Source organism: Mercenaria mercenaria, chromosome 3 (assembly GCF_021730395.1).
Source record: "Mercenaria mercenaria strain notata chromosome 3, MADL_Memer_1, whole genome shotgun sequence".
In the NCBI taxonomy this organism is placed as follows: domain Eukaryota; kingdom Metazoa; phylum Mollusca; class Bivalvia; order Venerida; family Veneridae; genus Mercenaria; species Mercenaria mercenaria.
Window position 1 is genome coordinate 91,096,385 of NC_069363.1, and position 20,324 is coordinate 91,116,708.

A 20,324-nucleotide genomic window follows, 5' to 3' on the forward strand; every position below is an offset into this window, starting at 1 on the left:
TTCTGATGTTCTGATTTTAACACAACTTTACAGAAACGTTCCTAAGGTACCCCCTATCAACCTAATTTTTGACATTTTATTTAAAAATATGAATAAAGATCAACTTCACATATAGACCATGTTTTTTTGGCATTATCAGACACGATATTTTTAGAGACCACATGTGAACATATCTGACTTTACAGACCACTGGCTTGAATTCAAAATTAATCTTTATCAGTTCATGTTAACTGTGAATAAAGACAATAGGCGCATAAAAAATACTTTTAAGCGCAAGGTATTACCACTAAAGCCTATGCTACAAACCATTCGTGAACAAAGACCAATTGTCTCTTAAGACCTCCAGTTTTATCTACAAATTAAACATTTCAGTTTATTCTTACCTACGAATAAATACCACATGCACATATAGACCATTATTTGACTTTCCTAAATAACGAGCTGGATGGCTTCATCACATGTTTCATATAAATGTATAAGAATGACAACAGCTTTGCATGTTATTTACATTGCAAGGTAAACAAACTGCTTTCCAAATATATGTATAATAAAATGTTGTTATCTCTTCCAAAATGGATAAAAATGATAACAAAATCTATAATCAAAACATGTATGGTTAGCATTATTTTAGGTACCATAGGCTGCGTGCTGATATATATCGACACTATGGTGGCATATTTTTGCCACGAGATAGCTAGGTAGTTATCGCGATAATTCAAAGGGTTATCTTGATAAAGCGAAGTTTTTTGAAAAGATTATCTCAATAGTCGAATGTTTCCTAGAAATTTTATTGCGATAAAATACATTATTATCTTGATATCTTGTCCATAATTGTCCAACAGCTGCCACTTTTAGCTAGTTAGTTATTTCCATATTTTCAGAAATTAGCTTGATATTTCGAACTTTTCTGAAAAGTTTATCTCTATAGCCTAAAGTCTCTTGAAATATGAAGTATATCAAAAAAACTTAATTATTACAAATTTGTTATCAGAAAAAATGCACAACTTTGCTTGAAATTTTATAAAATTATCGTGATAGCTACCAAGCATCTCGTGGCAGATCCAAGCATTAATGCAAAATTTTGCGCTAAAGCATTTTCAGAAAATCAACTGAAATATCTAGAAATTGTTATTTATGACTATAATGTTTTAAGAAAAGTGCACACTTTTCCTGGAAATTTTACAAATCTCGTGGCAAAAGTATGCCACCATACGACACAGTTTTTGTCTTTTCATCTAAAAATGCTAGGGGCGTGAGAGGTGTTTCACATTTCATTATGAACAGACTCAATCAAACCGACTCTGCTATTATTCTTGGTTGCATTCTTTGCTTCCAAGGGATCTTTTTACAGATTTTATTATGATGAATACTGGCATTAACTCTATGTGTTAGCCCCTGAGTATACGTGTATTCTTCAATTGTACAAGTTAAGTCCTGTGTTATTCGTAATAAATACTCGCGAAGCTTCCAGGTTAATTACGTTTAAAAATCATCTGCCTAAGGTGGCAGGGGAGTGCAGATTTGCGAATTCCACATTGACGTGTGGGTACCAGTGTTGAAATATCCATAGAAATCTCGTTTTTGCTTATTTTTCTTTGAAACTACTATGGACTATTGCAGATACTATAGACTACATAAAGACGACTCTCCGGTCCTATGCACCTGTCGCTTTCCATGCCAGATGTAGTGAAAATTGGCCAAATCACCCAAATTTTATAGACCAAAATTAGCCTAACCGGGCCTCACTTTGAACTCTGCCATTCATCCATTTTGTATTTTTAAATCCAATTTCGTAGCATATATGTATAGTGCGAACATAGATGCATACCCAGGTGGTGTGGAATGTGTCTCCCAACCAGCACTTTATTTCCCTAATTTTCACTTGAAAAAAAGTGGATGGATAACAGCCGAGCGTCTGGTCGACTTTTTGTTCTGATGTTTATGTTTTAGCCTCAACCGGAAGTACGGAGCTAGGAATTTTAAAACACCCGCCATGTAGAATCATTAACCGTTCCTCATTCCCCAGATATATTAAAGAATTAATAATGATAAATAACCAGTAAGATAGATATGCCTTTATATCTACCCTGTCCTGTTTATACAGAAAATCGACCGGGGCCAAACTACGAAACCGCTCCCCTGCCACCTAATACTTCCGCACAGAGAAACCGACATTAAAAATAATCTATAAATGTGTTATATACGACTACAAGAAATTTTCAACAAAGTTTTTCTGATAACATTATTGTAATAAATTATTTTTCCTAGATATACTTTAGGCTATTGAGATTAATATTTCAGAAAAGTTCGAAATATCGAGATAAAATTTTCTGATGGTGTGAAACCTTGTCTTTGGCGGTAAAAAACAAAACAAAAAAACTACGTAACTCGGGAATATTGAAGGACATCTTTATAAAAGACACACACACAAGATGGTCCTTTTTTGATCTACATTAAATTTGGTCACGCCGTTTGTCTTAATGGAATCAATGTCAAGTTTGGTTAATAACTAACTCACTAGGTCAAATCAAATAAAAACCTTGTGAGCACACTAGAGACCGTATTTTGTCACAGCTGATTATATGAAACCTTGTTAGATTCTTAGATCATTAGAAAATCAAGATCAGAATTGAAACTGGGTCATCCGAGGTCCAAAACTAAGTCACTATGACAAATCATAGTAAAACCTTGTTAACGCACTAGATTATCTATATAAAGCTTGATCAGGATCCCTTAATGAATTCTAGATCAAGTTTGAAATTTAGTCTAATGGGGTCTAGGTCACTACGTCATTGATAGAAAGCCTTTGAAACACTCAAGTTTTCTCATTTTCATCTTATCCACATTGAACTTAGTCAGACCATTTGCAATTACAATTTCTCGATGAAAATTGGTCTTTTGGGAACAAATTCTATATCACTATGTCACAAGATCAAAGCGTTTTTAGTTAAAAATTTGGTGACTGTAGGGAGTAGGTTATAGGAAAAAGATGTTTCCTTTTGTGAAGAAAGCACCAAACTTTGTATGTAACTATTTTGAAGTATTCTGAATCCAAAAAAGGAGGAGACACGCTGTTCGCTAACCTCAATTAGCTTAAAATGAGGCCCCAAAAGAGGCCTATATTTTATTTATTTTAATCATATATAATGTAAGCAATGACCAAAAGGTTAATTTATAACCTAGAGAAGTAACTATTATTGACATAATATTTATCTAGTTACATTTTATACACATTCAATATAAGGGACACTGACAAATGACATAGATGAGGCGCTAAAAGGGGGAAAATTGTTTAAAACTTTCATTTACAGGATGACTTTATTTTTAAGTGTGAATATTATATCACTCAGGTAAACAAAACTAAGTTTAGTATTTAATTATATCAAAATATTACTTAAACATTCTTTACATTTTGAGGTTCATTAAGGATATTTTATCAAACAAGTTCACATATAGGTATATACTGTAATTCATAATCAACGTTACAGTACTTAAACTTTACATGGAGTACCGATAGTTCGATTTCCCTATGAATATTATTATTAAGCATTCAAAAGAGTAGCTAAAGAAAGGGCTATAACTAATAACTAATGTAAATTCATGTAAAACGTATTATACAAAACATAATTTATATACTTTTCGAGACAATTAATGACTTCAAGCTAAAGCATACGATCATCCTAATGTTTTCTTTACAACAAAAGAAAAGGGAATGTGAACTAAATGTATTGTTGTATTTATTATTGCTAATTTATACTACACTCAACGATACTAATTTATTTGAATTTGATTAAGATTTCAAGTTTTAGACCCAGTCTAAATTCCGCTTTCTTAAAAATAGCACTGGTATTGTATGATAGATTAACCTTTGTACGGTTTGAAACAACGACCTTTCAATTGATCTGACAGCACCTTTACCACCAGACTGTCTCTCTCACTGAACCACTCCACAGAGCAGTGATTTCCTGCAGACACCCCAAGAACGCAAATAGTTACATATAAAAATATGTTAAGATGAAAATATGATACAGAAATAAAGAAAGTCATGCCAAATAGAGTTAGATGTATATCTTTTATGGTAAAGATTAATCGATTAGTTTATAAACAATGTCTCCTTAAAATATACTGAGCTACAGTTATCTTGCATATTAAGCCTTTTGATAAATAACGAAATATTGTATTTTCTGTCTTAGGTTCCAAATTGGCCCATATAATAATATCATGTATTTGATAAACTTACAAAAGTTGAAAGAAAAGTTACGATCAGGTTACCCTAAACAAACAACTTTTAATTTTCTGCGTAACAGCCCTTTCAATATTTAACTAAAACTGTAATTTGCCAATATTTCACTCTCTAGCACACATGCCTTCAAAATGTCTAAGTACACAGGATTGGCTTGATGCATAAATATCTGACTTTGTATGTATTCTTGAAGTTACATTGATGAGTTTCCTCCAACTTATAGCAACTAATTATGAAGCGTATTGCATAATTAAAGCCAAGTAGCAGTTCTCTTGACCATTCCTAGTTGACAGGATTAACAATGTCAATGTATGCTATAAATGCCTGTCTTCAACCTGTTTGATATAATGTTATTTGCTATATACGTGAACATCTCTCAAGGGGGTTGTTTTCATTACGTCTAATTGCTTAAGAAAATATATTCTCTGGCTTCATTTTGATATTTCTTTGCATGATAGAACAACCTATCCCTTCAGTTGTCATGTGCGCTTCTTGAATCTTTTAAAACGGCATAACAATAAGCTAAGATATCCTATGCCTTGCAAACGTATTGAGACAGTATCACAACAAGATAATACATTATAAAGAATGTTTGCTTTAAGTCTACGTTCTTGGATGTGTCTTTTCCTGTTGGATTTTTGTCCTTGTTTTTGTGCCAAAAAGACGGCTTGCTACGGAATTAGTCAGCATGTACTACAACTGTTTGGAACAGCCAAATGAAGCTTCAGCTTACAACTAGCAAACTGTTTTACTATAGAAAATAACAGTGTGTATCAGTGTTGGTTGCTCGTAAGATTATCCCCTTGTGGTTTTGTTTTTATGCATCTGCGGCAAACAAATGTGTACCATGTCGCATGCATACCAGTTAGTGCACCACATGTTGTGACTTCAAACTTTTGGAACAGTACATGGTCATGTTATAAACAAAGGTATTCAGCTGTAAGTCAGTAAATGGTGCCAGATACCATTCTAGTCCCAAAAGGAAATAGACAGCATGAAAACATCTAAATTACCTGATGTTTACATTTCTAATATTTATATACGAAACTGTGTTTGGGGAGAGACATTAAGGTATTAACATACTAAATATCTGGCCTTCTTTATTCTAGATAAAATTGACAAATTTCAAATGGCTACAGCACAGAGTAGGACCCGTTTTAAATGAATGTAGCTTACATTTTTACATTTTCTTAAAGAATATTGTCAGTGCTGAAAAAAATAACATCAGAAGAAAATTGGGGCTCATACTTCAGTCAAACAAACCAACTACAATATCAACTAAAATGATACCCCAAATTGTATGACCTACATTTCCATAATAAATCTGCCATGCTATCATATTATTGCGAAAATGTTTCCTATATGTCAAGGATAGATCTTTTATGTGATTTCAGCAAAAAAAAATGTAAAAATGGAAGGAAAAAAGCTCTACAGAGCAATGTAGGAGGACTTTTTGAATGCGCCATTTTGCGACTACCATGATTTTTACCCGCGCAAGTTTTCTATCTAGATTCTGTATACCTTATTTGTGACCCTTGCTTAATTCTGTTGAATCTGGATTGACCAGTAATGACACTTGACTTTCATTACTATGTACACTTCGTAAAAACAATCAAATGCCAGTACAATAACACATTCATGTAAATATAACTTTGTAAAACAAATGTATTAGAGAAGTACTGGAAAACCTATTACAATTCTTAGATATCTATTGAATGGGTGTAAATATAAGTTTCTTTTATTTTATGGGTTTTTTTGGATGAGTCATTTGATTTGAAAACATGATTATTTCATATACTGTTATGTAACATAAAAATGTTCCATTGAAAGTCCTCTCTTTTTATATAAATCTATTGCCCTAATAAATCCAGATATATAAGTTACCTCATGGACCTAAACATGTGAATATTTTTACTTTTTTGATATTTTATATATAAGATCCATGAATTCTGTTTCTTTACTTATGTTAAATTCAGTAATATGATATTTTAACGAATGAAATAAATTAGTTTGCCCTTAAAATGTGATTTTTAACAATTTTCCCTTGAAGGACCTCGTATTATTTTTCATGTCATGTATATTGAATGCGTATAAAATCTAATTGAATAAATTTTGTTTCAAGGGTTATAATTGGTTAAGGTTATGAATGAACATTTTTGAAATTGTTCTAGATATATTTAATTGAAATAAATAAAAGGTAGTTTCCCTTTGGGGCCTCATGTTTTGGCCTATTCAAGCCAACAAATTGTATATGTAGCCCATTTCTGATCCAGTATACTTTATAATATTTAAATGCAAACTTTCATGCTTTCTTCATAAGAAACATCTTTTCACACGCAGTTCTGAAATTAAACATACAGTAAAATCTGATTACCTCCCTTTTAGTATGTATCTAGAAAAATAAGAGTATTTTGTAGTAAACTTTGTATATTTGTCAATACCAAATGGTTGTTTGTCTAAGCTAGTGATATGTTATCCATGTTTAGATCATATAAAACATTACTTTATAGATAAATTTCAGTTTAAAGGAAAAACATTTTTTTTTTTCAAGACATTTTTACGTCCCTTATTTAAACTGATTTAAAAGGAGGTTCCAGGGCAGATATAGCGTGTCTTCTCCTCTTGTAGGATTTGGCATACCTTAAAGTCATTTCATGCAAAATTTGATGCTTTCTTCACAAACGGGAACATCTTTGCCATTTTTGTTCCATATCATACTCGCTACTATGACAAATAATAGAAAACACTTCAGAGGTCACACTTTAGACGATCTAAAAGAAAACTCACAAAATCTAAGTCAGGTTTGAATTGTGCTGTCTAGTGTCAAATATAAGGTCACTTTTTTATTCATAGAAAACTGTTGTAAACACACCAGAGGTATCAACGTGAAAAATGTCAATGTTTGTCTTTAAAACATGTATCTTAATTTAACAACTAGGTTACCTTTGATCAAAAACTAGGCCACTATATCAATCATAGAATAAGAAATATTTACGTATTCTACATCACACTTGGGTAGAATGATTGTCTGTATTAAATCTAGATTGACTTCGGAACTGCTGGCATCAGAGACTGGTTTACAAGGTCAAATCATATAAAAATGTCTTGCAACCGCAGTTTCTACCTCAGGTTTTGTCAGAAAGGTTGAATTATGAGATCCGTCATGTCGTTTATGGGAAGAAGTTTTGTAATGATTCTTCTTTTTTATTTTTCGGCTAGCCCCTTTTAAGTTTCTAGCAAAACCAGATGAATGGATTGAGAGAGGCCTGTACAAGAATGCTACGGACCATAAATACCAACTGAGCCTTTTGTGAGAAGGATGTGTTTGAATATTTTTATTTATTTATTTATCTATTGTTGAACCTAAGTCGTTCAATGGAAATCATTTGAACAATATTGAGAGTGATTTATGCATAGATGTTTCTGACCAAGATAAGTTAAGATCCATCTAGTAGAAGATCTTTTTGATTTTATGGTCAGTTGCTCAAACTTATTTATTGTATGTTTTCGATTCCGGACTCTATGTGAGAAACATGAGGTGAATCCTTATTGTTTCTTGGGTCAGAAGGTAAAATAGTTCAGAATTACAGGAATTGGGGGCTAGACACTTTTCCCTACATGTATATAGTAGAAACTGAAAACAAAAAATGTATGAAACTGTTGGACCGATTTTAAAATCATGGGGGCAATTGTCATTTCTTTCCTATATGTATACTGGAAACTTCAGATATGTTATCGTCAGAAACAGCAGGCCAATTTTAAATCAATTTTACTCAAATGTTTCGTGACCTTTTACGAAGATTTTACAAATTATTCTGTTTTGTCAAAAACGGCCGCTCGGATGTGTGGTCATTTTTCTTAATAAATTCTTTTTGTTTGATGAATAGTGGGAAAATCTTCCTGTTTGATATTATCATATTATTCCCCCCAGTTCTTTCCCCAACTCCCCCACCTCTCACACACACATACACATTACCTGCCCACATTCATTTAGTAATTAGTAGAAACTTTTAAAATATTCTTGTCAGAAAACACTGGCACTATTTCAGTATATTTTCTCAGACATTCTTCCTGCATAACCATCTACCAAAACTGTTCATACCGGCAGTTTAATTTAGGTGTGCGATCTAGGATCGTCATGGCTACTTGTTTTCCGTATTTTCTTAATATTGTATTGTAGTATCTCTCATCCACATCCCTCGTCCCCCGTCCCTCTTTCCGCCCATATATTTTTACTTTCATTTTTGTTTCATGATATTACAACTTAGTATCTCTTATCCAAATCCCACAAGCCCCACCACTTCCCTCTGTATTTGTTTTAACTTTCAATATTATAACTTACTACAGCTTTTAGTTTAATCATATTTTATTGCTTATTATTCACATTCATATATATCAGCCATTGTACATGCACAAGAAAATAAGCCACAAGAATCCGTTATCCACACCCTGCACCGCCCGACCCCCAACGCACATACTTTCACTGCCCCTGTTATAACTCTTGTTTTGTTTATATGCCCATTTTCACAGCCCTGTCCTTTTTTCCCCATAGCCATATATTCATATCTAAGACATTCTTAAGTACTTACACAAATTTGTATTAATTATATACTTAGAATATTTTTTGCATTTTTTGCTTAATAACAAGATCTTGAATATTTGATATATAAATATTGTCAAGACTACTCTGTGGAAAATGAACAACATGTTTGTCTGTGTATCCTGACTGCATAAGTTAACAAAACCAATGCTTTCATGCTGTTATTGTTATCGAATTAGTTCATTAGATCAGTAAGACGATCCGTAGAATATATAGAAAACAAGCTAACAAAATAATATCAGAATTATTCGACTGAGTGTAGTCTTGCATACCTTCAGTTTTAGTACAGTTCAGAAATCCGTGTGTATTTGTTGCATACAGTATCATATGCTTTCTAACTCTGTTTCACTCCTAATATGTAATTAATTGGTAACAAGCATTGTACGTTTCAAACGCCTTAATGAATTATTTTCTCCATCCCTTTTTGGTGCTTTGGCCAGATCTACCCCACTGCTTAAACGAATCGGTTTTTTGGAGACGTGTGCTTTTTTTCAGAAGCCGTCTCTAATTTACAGTAAAATATATTTAATAAGTGTTGTCTGTCTGTCTGTTTGTCTCTCTATTATTAGGTTTGTCTGAGCAATTCATCCGACACCATCGGACAGGTTTACACCAAATTTCAAAAAAGTAATTATTGCTAAGCCTGGTTGTGGATTTCGTCGGGATTTTCCGGTTTGATGATTTAAGCGGAGTTATAACCCTTGAATCATCAATTTTTAGGACGTTTTGGCCAGTGCCAAGCTGCATCAAGCATATTGTCGTTATATATTGGTTCATTGATATTCAGTGAAGTTATGGCTATTGATACGTCGTATTTTACCTTGTACGGGCAACTGCTTCGATACCACCAGAAGGAATTACACAAACTTCACAAAATAAGTCATTTTCAATCCTAGTTGTGCATATCATAAGCATGTTCCAGTAAGGTGCTTTTCAGCAGATGTATGGCCCTTGATTCGTCAATTTATATAATGTTTTCGTTACTCCTCTTATATAAAAGAGCAAAACTTCACCAAATCTTACAGCAGTGATTATAACCAAGTTTTATTATGCATATTATCGGTATATTCCGCTTTAGTAATATTCAAGTGAATAATGGCCTTCTTTATTAAAGATATTTTGACAACGTCTCTTACACTATTGGGCAAACTTGTACCAAACCCTATATATAGGTAAATCAATGCTAAGCCTATATATCATCACTATGTTTCGGTTCAGCAATTTACAGAAGAGTTATGGCCCTTCATTTGTCACGTTTTACAATAAACTTACAATATTTGCTGCATACAATCGGGTTGAATTTTACGAACCTTACTAGTGAATAGTGTGAAGCGTTGTTGTGCATATTATCAACATGTACTGATTAAATTGTTTTCAGCGGAGTCGTGACACTTGATTTGTCAAATTCTTTGCTACTTTTCTTATAACCACTGGTTGGAATTCCAAATATTTGCACAGGAGTTACCACTGTCAGTTATAGGTGTGTATATAGCTGCGATATGTTGGTTCAGTGATTTTCCCTTCAGTATGTAAATTCGTGGCATTTTACAATTCCAACAAACGTTTTTCCTGGAAAACAGTCTCTGGTTTATTAAAAAACTTAACGAAATTAGGTAAGCAAATATAATTTGTCACTAGTTGTAAATGCAGATGGGAATATCCGGCTTTCGGATCACTGCTACCCTCGAACCGTACATACCCATCTGCATCTACAACAACTAACATATTATTATAATCTAAAATGACCAGACAAGTTTTATTATGTCTAGTGACCATTCTTGAGGTCAGTATTCAAGCAGGTTATTAAGGTTTTGATCAAATTGATTTGCTAGAAAAAATAAGATTTGCACGCATTTGTGTTCACCGAGTGTTTAATGTTAATGTTAGATTTTCGTAGAAGATATTTATAAAATTTGATTTTCTCAACCAAGATTGAGTTATTTTAGCATATGTATAAATTTAATAAACACATTTTGTCTAAGGAATGAAATGCAAATTTGTGATATTAGCATTACCTACCTTGTTTGGCAACCAGCATAAGTTGGAAGTTAAGAAACTTGCCTTTTGGTTCAGGTTGTTAAAATATCCCAACACCTATCAAATGAAATTGTAATACTAAAACTTATATTGAAATAAGAAGAGAAATAATAAATGAAACACTTAACAAGAACAGAGATAATTGTGAGGTGTAGTGTACAAATACCATTACTCTACCTTTTATTATCTCCCTTTTTGATTTGAACACTTTTATCTGACGCATTACTTCAAAACTACTGAAGAGGTTTCGTTAGAAATGCATTGTAACTGAACAAGATCTCTTCATTGCTTACATTCTTAATTATCACCCTTAATCAAAATTATTTGTCCAAAAATAACTCTTAGTGCTGAAGGGATTTTATTGAATCTGCATACAAAAATGAAGGACATTGTGGAGAAGTGCTTCAAAGAATGACAGAAATCATATGTACAAGAACCATGATATTATATATTATCTCTATCATGCTTATGTTTTGAATAGTCTTCCTTTATTGTACTCGTAAAACTCTGCCCGAAGCAAGATGTATAACAATGATAGCTCGCAGGTTAGTTTCAGTTAATTAATCGTTATGTTTATTTTATCTGTTATTGATTAGGGTAGAACAAAAATTCTGACAATTCTTTCAAATACTGCTCGTTTTGTTTACATGTTTAGATCACTGTTGGTATTTACTTCTTTAGCAAATGTCCTAATGTCGGAATGTTTATACATTAAGTGTTGGCTTAAATGATTTTGTTTATTAGTATAACTGGTTAGAAATTGCGAAGCTCTAAAAATTGATTTGGTTGACCTTAATTATTGTGTTATTGTTTTTTGACGGAACTTTCGTTAGAATTGTTAATTGCTTTGATAGCCTAGTCAGCTTATTGTTGTTCTTTACAGCTTTAGCGAAGTAAGATCACAGTCGAATGTTTTGTCTATTAGATTTGACCCCAGTTATTTTGTTTGTCTCAGTACCAGTCATTTATTTACGAAAATACCCAATGATAATTGATTCTACATCTGTAGTTTACGGTTATTTGAATACATAATGGGTGTTTTGATTGACATGTTTTTCGGATACTTTGAAATATTTGTAAACATGTTATTGCGATGCCGGTCTTGAAAAAGGTTTAAATAATTAGGAAAATGCTAAGGAAGAGAAGGACTGAATATAGAAAGAGGGACGAAATCGGGAGGGTAGAATTAGAGGAACGGAATTGCTTAACAAAAATGAAATCGGATAATTGAATAGAACGAGATCAGGTTAGAGAGAGGGTTAAGGAATATGGAAGATTGGCAAAGATAATGAAACATATGTGTATTTATGTGTATATGTTGGCGTGACACTTACAAAAAGTGTGCTTTGCCGCTGTATTCATGAATCACACAACATTAAACTATATATAATGAAATGAATGGATTAGCATGCAGAAAAGTGCTATTCAAATATTCCAGTTTAAATGTAACCACAAAGTCACCGCGTCCGAAAATTCAAACGAAGTATGGATAGTTTTATTTAAGTTGAGCACAACCATACTCATGTATCAAGCATCATCACAGTCCGACACTTCTACACACAAAATTTCATTCAGAATTAACAGTTCCATCAAGTTTGTATTAACTACATGTATATATTCTTCAAGATTATTAAAGGTGTACTTACATTCTTGAAAAAGTTTTTAAAGGTGAAACAAAATTTTATGTCATTTTGCTAAAAGAGTTTTACCATTATATTATTTTAAGGTAGCTGTTTTATTTTCATTTAAAGGTAGCAGCTTTAAGGCAGAGATTTGTTTATTATTCTAAGGTATTAAGTTTAACATTGCATCCTACATATAACAGACTGCCTTCATTTTTTGTGTCTGAAGCATTTGCTCACATTTATTCAGACTTCCTATTTGAAAAGAAAAAAAAAGAAAATCTGCAAAAAAGGTGCCCCAATTTTAAACACATGCACTTACATCAACCTTAGTTTTGTCGCAATGCTTTTGAATTTTCTACTCGTGTTTTATTTCATTTTATGCTTTCGGAGGAAATACTGAGATATAAGTGTAAAAACATTTAAATTAATAAATCAAAAGTTAATGATGTATAATACATTTTACAGTACTCCAGTAGGGACTACTTTAAATTTATTTCCCCTTAGAGTGCCTCAGGCACTGTCGCCCATAAAGAAGATATTCAGGCATATTCATGTACAACTCAGCAAAAACTATCATTGAACTAATAAATCACAATGTAGTATACAATGTAGTATATTGCAAGGCAGGTAAACAAAAAACCCATTTTCTCATTTAGTGCACATGTCTGTAGCAATAAGTTTTCTCCAACAAAAGCACTTTACCCTTTCCAATAATTAAGATAAATCCACCATTTGTTTTCTGAAATGTCACACAATTTCTTTTCTCGCTCCTCCACTACTTTCAAAGCTCACTCGGTGAAATAAAATTGCATATTCCTACATGAGTTAAGGTATTTCCGCAAACTGAAATTAGAAATTTATGTGAAAAATCAGAATCCTCGAAACAGCTTTCGAAATGCAAGGACATAAAATATATATGATAAAAGTTGAAAAGATATATCTGTAGGTAAACTTGCGAGCATGAAAGCTACGCTGAACCCTATCTCCACAGTGCTTTGGAAGAAAATGAGTGAACATTTTTGGTGCAAGATTTTGGTATCGTATGCAACCTAAATTGCTATAAAACATTTATTTTCAAATCAAAGAAATGCCAAATGAGTGCATACGAGCGTTACTTTTTCAAGAAAATGTCGTTAAACATTCTAATGCGCAAAACACGTGCACAGTTTTTCTAAAATATTTCGCCGCCATGTTTATTTCAAGGAATAAAATATATGATTGTTCTTTTACCTCAGATTTCCTTACTGAAATATGTATGTCTCCTTATTCATGGTTAGAGATATCCATTTAGTACAGTTTTTCACTGTCCGATCTCCTTAAACTGTTACCGATCCTTCACATTTAAAGAATAAACGCAATGTGTAATGATTTTTTTCGCTTTACACACCTCTCTTGGACAAGAAAGCCGTTTCACTTAAAATCTGTAAGCATCCACTGGCAAAATATTAATGAAAAGATCGGAACTTTTTCTAAAATAAAGTTTTCAAAAACTGGAAATATTGCACATTGTGTTGAATTTATAAATAAAACAAAACTCCCCAAAATAAACCATCTTAGAACTTTTCCGGGAACTATACGTTTCAGCCGAACAACGCATTTCAAGATGACACAAAACTGATTTCTCTTCGTAAACAGTGTCAAAGTTCACCTGAGGAACACTGCTGAAAAGGTAAAAGTGCTTACTTGTTTCAGTTTTACGTCCTGTAGAAAACAATCAACTTTCAACTTTAAATGCATATATGTTCTATAATTATTCCAATATAAAAAACTGTCCGATCAAAAATCGCAAATATGCATATTCATATTGGAAATGGAAGACTTCAATCTTCATGCAGAGAAAAATATCGTTAAACCTTAAAACCTCATCGAGATCTTAACTCCGGATGATAAAGTTAGTGTAAATTGATTTGCGGACATTTTGTAAATTCGGACACTTAGTATCTGTTGCTTTCCAGTTTGCCTTGAGAGTTTGTCGGATGTATGTTAATAAACAAAACGTCTGTACCAGAATATTTAAAAAAGCAATAACAATTTTACTGATTTAATTGTGACAGGAAGTTTTGTTTGATTGGACTTATTTTATGATCTGATATTTTATAGTTGTCATCTCTAACGGGTGACGGGACGGCGACGGTCAAAAGTTATCACGCTGTCCCGAAACGTCCTATTACTTAGACTAGCCTGTACGAAATTTTACAGCTGTAAAAGACCTGTATTTTTGTTCAGAATTACAGTCATGATTATTTCAAATTTACACCTGTAGCTTTTATATAACAAGATTGATTTTACAGCTGTAGATTCAATTTACAGCTGTAAAACAGGTCGAATTATGCAAATGAGATACAGCTGTAAAAATGAAAAAGTTACAGCTTTAGATGTGCCAAAAAGTTACAACTTTAGAAATATTACAGGTGTTGAAAAAGAGAACATTATTTTAAGGGACGAAAGCAGAGGTACAAAAAGTTTTAGGATGAATTATAATTCTCTAAAAAGCAATTAATTACTACACAAATGGAAAAAATAAATGATCTAGTAAATAAAGAACAATATGAAATATGTTTATAGTATAGCAATTGCAAAATTACAGAGTAGGATACAAAGCAGAAACTATGCATCATATCTTGTTTATAAAACTTTCTTTGTCATGAAAACATATGACAATCTTGTAATTATTTCTTTTAAACTTATCAGTTTCATATCAAGTAATTTGTTAATGCATGTGCTTACGTAACACCATTTACAACTGTATTCGATAATTAAACATTTGCACTTACTCCATAAAAGCTAAAATTCCAATATTTTAGATGATGTCCCTGTGAATTTCATTTATATCCGCCCAAAATGCATTAAAGATGGCTGACAATACTCACGTTTCCCTCCAAACAAAGTTACAGCTGTAATTTTGAGACATGACAATTCTACAGCTGTAACTTTCAATTGTAATTTTTACAGCTGTATTTTTGAGACCTGCATGTTTTACACCTGTAAAATTCAACTGTATTTCTCGTATTTTTTTCACTCACAGTTTTTTTACGACTAATTTCAAAATACAGTTCTTTTACAGACGTTTTACAGCTATTAAACAGGTCCTTTTTTCGTACAGGAGATCACATAGTACGTGTTTAGTACATGCACCAAAGATGCTCTTCACATTACATAACAAACTTAGTTAGGCTTGTTGAACCGTAAATTTCACAGAAACGAATTCCCTCACACATACACGTTTATTCACAAATACGGCCGAAAATATCACAAATCCACTGTATGCTGTCACGTGACCTGGTGTACGGCGAGAAAAAGTTAAGATGGGGGATGTGGATATTGAAGAAAGGTAGGCTCCTCGTTTGTTCATTGATTTCTCTGTTAATATTTCCTTTAGGGGAGAATGTTTTGTCGTATAACACGGCACTGACATTTGTCTTTCATCGGTTGTATACCATTACCTCAGACGACGTCTCGATTTTCTAGACTTTGCCCTTGAATGCAACAAAAACAACGGAAAATAAATCTAAGCGAGGAGAGACTCGGTTTTTCGAATTTTCCATCACTTTCTTGTGCGATTTCTGCCAGTTTATGAAGTAGACATAGGCTATGTACATAGACAAAACGTGTGTATCAGCCAGTTCCCAAAAAACCGCATATTTCTTAAAAAAAAATACTTGTTTTAAAATTTGCCAAGTGGACGGTCAGAAGGCCGAGGTTATTCTGTCGGTGTACGGAAAGACGACGGCCAAAAGTGTACTGTAGGAAGACAAAAATTCAAAGATTTTGCTACGAAATGGTGTACGGGAAGAAAAAAAAATCCTGACACGATCATTCATTGATTATATTTCGACATTAGTGCTGCCAATTTTCAATGTTTTTCAAAACAACAGAATTTTAAAGATTAATGAAAAACTATGTTTCTGTACTTAGCTCATTTGACTCAGAATCGTCTTGGATGATAAGTATATTGGCATATAATCTGATAGTTCATTTCTTACATACGTTTTCTTTAGACGATTTTAATTTGTTGGGAAGGAAAGTACAGAGGGATTCTAACCTTGTAGTGTTCTTTTTTACCTGAACATTTGAGCTCACTTATGTCATACTTATGTGAATTCTTCGTGCAAATACATTTTTTTTTAATATTTAACACGATTTTAAAGTATGGCATGCTGCTATTTTAGAAGACACTTTGGAGTCGCCATTTGAGAAGTTATTTATGATCGACATTTGAAATGTATTTTGACGTATCGGCTTAGACAAGGTGTTGATTTTCAATAAGATCATTTACTGAAATATGCTAAATACTGATGATAGTATGTTGAAGTTCAAATGAACACCTTTCCATAGGTATATTTAACACCTTGTAGGTACTATCATTAATGTTTAAGGATGTAGGAGCAAATTTTTTTTCTAACGTTAAGAATCTTTTCATACTGTGTGAGCTTGATGAATATTATTTTCTTAGACAAACAAGGGAAGGAAAAACACAAGTCACCGATGGTGGTACCTTATAAAACATTTAATATCCCATTTAATGCTATAGGGATTTCATGTCTTACAGGTTGAAAGGAATACAATGTGATGTCAGCATTATATAAGCATAAATGTCACTAACACATCTGTTTCATTTTTACATGTTGACATAATTACCCCACCCACTTTATTTTCAACGGAAAAATGTATTTAGATCTACAGAAAATTTCTGTTTTCAAAATATTTTGCAGCTTTAATGACACACAAAAATGCTTCAAAACGGAAAGAAAAAGGTTGGGATCACCATGTATCTAAGAGATTTATGAAGAAAAAACTGTTAAAAACTGGTGAATTTTGATATTATTTTGTTCTTTTTGTTTTAATCTATATTTTCTAGATAAAATAAAGTGTTATCTTGAAAACTTTTATTTCAATGATCGGTTATAGTTATATGTATCAGTCATGAAAATATCAAAACCAAACCTGATCTACTTTCGTAGATATTTGAAATTACCTACCTCTACCCCATTGTAAATCTTACGTCAATTTTAAGCAAATGCCAGCCTAAAATAAGGGTGATTTTTTTTTACAAAAAGTAGAATCTATTTTGTTAAATGGTACATTATTAGTCAAATTTTAATTATTTAGCGTTAATTTTGGCAAAACTTTTGTTAAAATTCAATGCTCGAAGAAACATTTTTCAAAATGGCGGATATGAAGGAAAAAAACACTCGTACATCCTTAAGAAAATCAACATAGACATGATAGAGATCAAAAGGTGGCTTTTTAGCGCCTTTTGGTGCAAAATGAAATTCAGTATTTCTTAACAGAGAAAATTCACTTACAACAATAAAAATGATAAAGTACTGATTTAGTAGGTATGTCACTAAAGAGTAAAGAGCTCCAAACTCTTTTGGAAATCAAGTTTGCCTACTTAATGTAAAGTTGTAACGGAAAATGTGAATATATACCTGCGTTATGTTGTTTTTAATGTTATTAGGGGTATGCTCTGACTGCAAAAACAGAAACCTTATTCATGCAATACCTTTAACACTTTTGTGTTACGGTTTATGTTATCTGTGCCTTTAGCTGTTTTGGCAATTTTAGATTTAGTGATGTTTTCTGTGAACATTTTGACCAGTACGTATTTACTCAAATTCGGCCTTTATTATGACAATGTTTCTGGAAGAACTATTCACAAATTGGCGGAAATATTCCGAGTCCGTGATTCGAACCATAACACAGCTTGTGTTAGGCTGATTTATGACTGGACTCTTATTTACTTAAAATATGACAGAATCACAATCAAATTGATAAGAAATTGCAATGCAGGCATCTGTTGTTGACATACAGTGATAAATCGAAAGAAAATTGTAGCTTGTATATTCATTTGGTCAAGTTAGCTCACATGATCAGGTAAAACACAATACTGTTATCTCTCCATACTTTGCTTCCCAACAAATTAAGGTCCCCCAAAGCAAGTGTATGAAAGAATATATCTATCAGATTATATGCAGATATTAAACATCATTCAAATGAGCTAAAAACAGAAACAAGTTCATTCTAATTTTTCAATAATCTTTAAAATTCTGTACGGTTTAGAGAGACTGGAGAATTCTTTGGAAACACATTGAAAATTGGCAGCACTAATGTCGAAAAATAGACCACATTAATCCTTCTAAATTCCAGGGTAAGGCAGCTGGTGATCGTGTCAGGATTTTGTCTTCTTTCCGTACATCATTTCGTAGTAAAATCTTTTATTTTCCGTCTTCTTACCGTACACTTTTTGGCCGTCGTCTTACTGTACACCGACAGAATAACTTCGGCCTTCCGACCGTACACTTGGCAAATTCTAAAACGAATATTTTTTTAGGAAATATGCGGTTTTCAGTGAACTGGCTGATACACACGTTTTGTCTATGTACATAGCCTATGTGTACTTCATAATTTGGCAGAAATCGTGGATGAAAGGGATGGAAAATTCGAAAAACCGAGTCTCTCCTCGCTTAAATTTATTTTCCGTTGTTTTTGTTGCATTCAGGAGCAAAGTCTAGAAATTAATGCCGGTGTCGGAGGTAATGGTATACAACCGATGAAAGACAAATGTCAGTGCCTTGTTATACGACAAAACATTCTCCCTTAAAGGAAATATTAACAGAGAAATCAATGAACAAACGAGGAACCTACCTTTCCCCAATATCCACGTCCGCCATCTTGCATTTTTCTCGCCGTACACCAGGTCACGTGACAGCATACAGTGAAATCAGAAATGTGACATACACGTTTTTGCTTTGATAGGGGTACAGATGCGATACGTAAATTTCACCGTAAGTGAAATTTCTGACATATTCGTACGATTTTTGTGAAATATTCGCACGGATTCTTTACATATGTGAGGAATTCGTGTGCGAAGAATTCGTTTAGAGCACTTCGATCATTCCACTTGGTTTTGTCTCTTGCCTTGACAGATCAGGACAAAACAAACGCAACAGAAAATACAAGCATTTAACAGTCTAAATGTGACCTCAACCTTTCAGGTACGAATCTAAGTCTGGCCCTTGACTCATTGTGTCCTCGTGATGATCATTTGTATCAATCGATTTCAAAATATTTCAACCGATGAGGAAGTTAAAGACCATACACGCAGGCTGTATTGTTCCCATTATTATACCTATAACTTCCAAGTGTGTCTTATAGCGTGGGTTTTGCAAGCGACACCTTGTTTCATCATTGTTATCATTCAAGGCAGGATGGCTACACCTACTGCACATTTCCGCAACGCCATCGCACCTTCACGCTTTGCCATCATCACCATCGTATCTTCGAATATCGTCATCCGTCATTGCACGATCAAACATCATATCCGGCAGTTTCCTCGTGGAATTTCGGTCTTAAGTCAATGACCAAAAAACGTCCGAAAGAGATAATTATTGGGAATAGTTGAATGACATCACTGCACTTATGCTCTGTGTGATTTTTTTCTGCGGATTTCTTCAAATCGGGCAACATTCTTAAATATTAAAAATCTTTAAAGCCGAAATTTTTTCATGATATTTTTAATAAGTTCTCTGATTATTGACTTATCTTTTTCCCAAGAAATAGATATACCCACGCATTCATTTGAAACCAGTCAAGAGATCAGACACACAAAATAGCCTTGCAAGTTGACTTTTGGCGACCCTTAAAATTTACCATAATATTATGGTAATATAGCAAGGAATCTCGGTTTAAGTTTATTGTAATACCGGTTTAGATTTTCTTACAGAATAAATGCGTCCATCGTCACCAACAATATTGCTTTGTACCTGTTTTCTGAAGTTTTTAGTGTGATTTTTTTAATCCTCTGCCGTTTTTCAAG